The sequence below is a fragment of the Dipodomys ordii genome, unplaced genomic scaffold (genome assembly GCF_000151885.1).
Source record: "Dipodomys ordii isolate 6190 unplaced genomic scaffold, Dord_2.0 Scaffold93, whole genome shotgun sequence".
Lineage (NCBI taxonomy): Eukaryota > Metazoa > Chordata > Mammalia > Rodentia > Heteromyidae > Dipodomys > Dipodomys ordii.
This window is the reverse complement of record NW_012267309.1, coordinates 3,803,354-3,808,782: the sequence shown is the minus strand read 5'-3', so window position 1 is coordinate 3,808,782 and position 5,429 is coordinate 3,803,354. Positions and strand designations below refer to the sequence as shown.

The 5,429-nt window shown below is 40.7% G+C and overlaps 1 non-coding gene across 1 annotated transcript; it reads left to right on the top strand.

Annotated features, from left to right (window-relative positions):
- Nucleotides 1-5,367: 5,367 nt before the first annotated feature.
- Trnaa-ugc lies at nt 5,368-5,429 on the top strand. Its single transcript has one exon. It is a non-coding gene; the product is annotated as a tRNA-Ala (tRNA).

The window sequence follows — 5,429 nt, the reverse complement described above, 5'->3', positions numbered from 1 at the left end:
AGGTTCAGCTTCAGGTGATCAACAACCAAACAATAATGATTTAAGTAGAATAGAAATGTATTCCTTCCACTTCAAAGTCTGCATCAAAGACCCGGAAAAAATATGGTATACAGCGTTACGAGGCCAAGCTCTATCTTCTTGCTCTGGCCTGCAGAGTTCCTTGTCCAAGATACAACTTTATACATTCTAAACACACACACACACACACACATACACACACACACACACACACACATTTCAACACTCTCCCCCCCCCCCGGACTTGTAGACCTTTTCAGGAAACTCAGTGTTCCGAGAGTATGTTGAGAGAAAGCCTTCCAAACTCCAAATCCTTTTAGGTCTCACAGCTCAGCTCAGCTCAGCTCAGCTCAGCTCTCTCTCTCTCTCTCTCTCTCTCTCTCTCTCTCTCTCTCTCTCTCTCTCTCTCTCTCTCATATTGGTGATTTCTCTTAAAAAGATTATCCCATGGGCTGGGAATGTGGCTTAGTGGTAGAGTGAGTGCTTGCCTAGCATGCATGAAGCCCTGGGTTCAATTCCTCAGTACCACATAAACAGAAAAAGCTGTAAGTGGGGCTGTGGCTCAAGTAGTAGAGCACTAGCCTTGAGCAAAAGGAGCTCAGGGACAGTGCCCAGGCCTGAGTTCAAGCCCCAAGACTGGAAAAAGAAAAGAAAAGAAAAGATTGTCCCATGAATTTTACTGTTGCAAGAGTTACTTTCATTGTTTTGGTCTTCACACTTTGGTCCTACTTTGCCCTTCTCTTTGAGCGTTGGCTTATTAAGACAGCCACCTGCCTGCTCATTCCACCTGAGTCCAGAGCCTGTTTTCTAAATTTGCTTCTGGTTTTAGCGTCCTCCCTAGAACTTAAACTCAGCACCTTCTCATGTTCTTTCAGTCCATCTTTGCTTAGGTTTTTTAGATAAAACCAATGGCACACCAGGATAGCTGAACTCAGACCCATGTTCTGCAATCAGAATGTGTCACTGAGATCTTTGCTGGGGCTACTCCCTAGTCAATGTACGAGCTCCCTCTAGAGCTCCAAATGTGGATTAAGGGTGCTCCTGTTGTGGCCGAAGCTCAGAGAGGGCAGAGTAGGCCACTTGATGCTTTTGGCTCACTTCTCAATCTGTCTTTCTCCTCCATAATCCTCCAAGGCCACATGGCCACCTTTAGACTTTCCATTACCTCTAAGTTATATCCTTCTTCTTCCAGACTCCCACTTCTTGGTTAATCTTTAGTAGTAAGCAGAGCATGGGAGAAAAAAAAATATTCAGTTTACCAATGAGATAACTTAAATGACTGCAGTACTAACTGGGTTATAGATATTTAGTTTGCAGTATCATTAATCAATTATTCCCTCTATTCAAGAGAGTAGGGTATTATATTTATATTGATGTAAGTTCTGATTCTTGCTTATCCTGTAAAATATGACTTGTGTCATCACTGAAAATGAAAAGGATGAATTTTCTGAATGCTAAGAGCGGCTAACAGTGTTTTTCTTATGGTTAGAGCATAACTTGAAGCATTCATGGCTTTAAAAGAGTATTTTTATTCACTTTTTAAAATGTTAAATCTCAGATAGCCATTTATAAATATCTAGGAAAGTCTTTACTCAGTGGCCATGAACCATTTTTTCTCCTCCTCTTCTTCCTTCTCTTTTTTCCTTCCTCTTCATCTTTGTCTTCTTCTCCTTCTCCTTCCCCTTCTCCTTTTCCTTCTCCTTCTTCTTGTTTTGCAAAACTGGGATTTGAACTGAGTCTCACACAGAGGCAAATCCTGTACCACTTGATTTAGGCCCTAGCCCTTTTCGTTTTCGGACTATCTTTTAGATAAGGTCTTGCACATTTGTCCAGGGCCAGCCTCAGGCTACAATTAAGTAGCTGGTATTATGGTCATCTATTGCTGCATCAGGCATGTTCTTTACAACAACAACAAAAAAAGATGGTCACAGTAACTTTTCTGCCTAAGCTGGCCTCAAATCACAACCACCCTGTCTTCTGTCTCCTAAGTGGTTGAGTATTATAGGTATGAGCCTCTGTACTTGGCCATAAAACAGATTTCTCTAAACACATACCTTTAAATGAACCATTGCTAACAAATGCTTGATAGGAAATGGACTCACTATCTTGCTCATGTAAGTGTAACCCCTGTATAGCATCTTTACAATAATATATATATATATATATATATATATATAAAGAATGAAAAAAATAAAATACCTACTTGGCTCTAAAAAAATAAGCTATCTTCTTTAAAAGAAAAAAAAGCCATGAAGAATCTTTTTTTTTGCAGAGAGAAACAACCAGTACTATTTATTTGGAAGTCTGTGCCATGGTGGGTACAAGCTATATTCTCTGCTCTGTGGGACCAAAACCAAACAGAATAAAAACCAACAAATAAAAATCCCCCAAGATCCAAAAAGCAGCAAGAAAGAATGCAGGAAGTCTTACAGAACATAGTGATCCAGAGGGGCCGTGCACGTGGCACACCTGTCTTTAATGCACATCCAACTCTGCTATCTACTGCATGGTTCCCACCAACTCAACTGACTGACTGGATGGGAACTTAGGAATGAATAGCCAGGCCACTTAATCATTTCCTTGCCTCTATTGGCTTCCCTGTCCCTTCATAAACTCCTCCAGGATTGGAGTCTGTTTCCTGTAGAAGGAAGAGCTGTTATCCACGGGGGAAGGTGTGGCTCAGGATTTCCATAACTGATCTTGCATCCCTTGAAGCCTTGCTGTGTTCAGGGACACAGCACGGAAGTGGGCATGAAGGCAGCCTGACAAACTATGAAAAGAAGAAGAAGAAGAAGAAGAAGAAGAAGAAGAAGAAGAAGAAGAAGAGGAAGAGGAAGAGGAAGAGGAAGAGGAAGAGGAAGAGGAAGAGGAAGAAGAAGAAGAAGAAGAAGAAACTAAACCACAGAATCTATTTTTAAAAATGGGAAAGTGGCTTTCTTTATGCTTAAAAATGCTGAAGGGAGTGCTGGGAAGGTAACTCAGTGGTAGAGTTTTGCCTCACATGCATGAGGCCCTGGGTTCGATTCCTCAGTACCACATAAATAGAAAAAGCCAGAAGTGGCGCTGTGGCTCAAGTGGTAGAATGCTAGCCTTGAGAAAAAGAGCTGAGGGACAGCACCCAGGCCCAGAGTTCAAGCCCCATGACTGACCAAAAAAAAAAATGTTAAAGGGAGTCTTTCATTCCTAATACCTGCTTATTTACTAACTCTCTCTTCCTTATCCCAGACTCACTCCAAAACTAAAAGCCAGGAACATATAGGTTTCATAAAAAATTGATTTTAGATCTGGTGAGAAAATGCTGCATGATCTTTTTTTACCTAAAAAAAATCTAATCAAATTAGGAAATGAGTAACATAACTCAATTTATTACTCATTTTTCTTGTCTATTTATTTCCTGCTCCCACAATCTCTTCAGACTCAATATTCCTCCTTCCTGTTTCTGCACAGTTCATGCTAGATCAAAGTGTCACACCAGGCACACTGCAGAAGGCCTCAGCACTGGGACTCGATCCTTTCTTTCCTCCTGAGTTTTGTGATTTATGACTGTTTCTGCATCTGCCTCATAAGAAAATGTAAAGAATGGCTGCTGAGAACTAAAGAGGGCTGTCGTGTAAGGATACAGCCATCTAACTCTGAAAGAGCAAAGCAATGGACCTGAAATGAAGATAACAATGCAGACTGAAGAATGAGCATACCTGAAAAGTATCTCAGTAAATAAAACCAGAAGCATTGTGTAATATATATATATATATATATATATATATATATATATGCATATGTATATATTCATCCTTCCTTCTCATTTAATTCTTAGAGTGTAGTCTTTAAAGTGACGATCACTAGATATCTGGTGATAGTCACCTCTTTAGCAGACTCTATGTATGTTAATTTTACTTATATATAAAATACAAATTGTACAAGGAGCCTTCATTTATTTGTCACCTGCTTTTTTTTTTTAATGGTCCTGGGGCTTGAACTCAGGACCTGGGCGTTGTCCCTGAGCTTCTCTGGCTCAAGACTAGCACTCTACCACTTGAGCCACAGTGTCACTTCTGGCTTTTTCCGAGGGTTTTTTGGAAATAAAGAGTCTCATGAACTTCCCTGCCAGGGCTGGCTTTGAGCTGCCATCCTCACCTCTCAGACTCCTGAGTAGCTAGGATTACAGATGTGAGCCACCAGTGCCTAGTCATCACTCCCTTTAATAACAATCACATGGCATATTATTTCACTAACAATGGGTTTTTAGGCCCCAAACTCCAGGAATTTCACCCCAGGTCCAGCCACTTACCCCTGTAGGCCAAATAAAATGACATAATGAAGGGCAAGGATAGGAGATTTATTTATTACATGGCAGCCACAGGAAGGCAGTACTTCAGTACATTTTTCAGCTATCTTCAGCTGACATTTGCCTTAGGTTAAATAGGCAGTATTGGGGACAGGGGGTAAGAACGGCATGTATTATTAAAATAGAGTCACTATTGGAGGGAATGGCTCAAATCAAAGGGCATAGGAACAAAATGGAAAAGTCGCCTAGATTTTCTCCTGTGCCTAGCTAATTTGTGAGCCCAAGTAAGGAGTCAATGTTTCTTATCCAAAATGTCTTTAAGTTGCCTCTTACATCACTGCTTGTTTCCTCAGCTCCATCTCCCCCAAATTGGTTTGGAGTAAGTTTTTTCATCTGTAAGAATCTGTTGTTTTGCAGGAACAATCAGCTCTGAGTTAGGCTCTTTGTGCATTTTCTATCATCTGATTGCCAATTTCTGTTCAGGAGTGGAGTGTGTGCTCTACTTTTGAACTTGTTATGCATATCTCATCATGATTACACCAGGCTGGAATTCCACACACTAGAAACAGGATGTCAACACCCCAAACCCAAAGTAGAGCTAAAGGGGGGAAGTACAACCCTACTAATATGGACTCAAAAAATGGTAATACAACAAGCCATTGTGTGTTGAAAATCCACAATCTTGTGTGGAAGAAATGTTTCTGGAATTCATTGCCTAACAAGACCTCAAAACCTTGGATTTTGGTGATATATATTACTATAAGGTAGTAACAATTATCAATAGCATTTTATGTACTGAAATAGTATGAAAGATTTCACTTCAGACTATTACAGCTTTCTGTGGCCTCATCCCCACCATTGTTTCCCCAGGCATTCCTGAAGATTTACTTTCTTACTATTAGAGCAAGAGCACCACCCAGTGGTAAGGTTTAAAAGGTTTCCTCACACTTATAAAATACAAGTTAAAATTCTTAAGCCAAGTACCTCTACACCTGGGACAGGTTCCTTCACAAGCAACTTCCTGCTGTCATTCTTGTAATTAAGAATAATTAATTTTGGGGGCTGGGAAGGTGGCTCAGTGGTAGAGCGCTTGCCTTGCATGCCTGAGGCCCTGGGTTCGATTCCC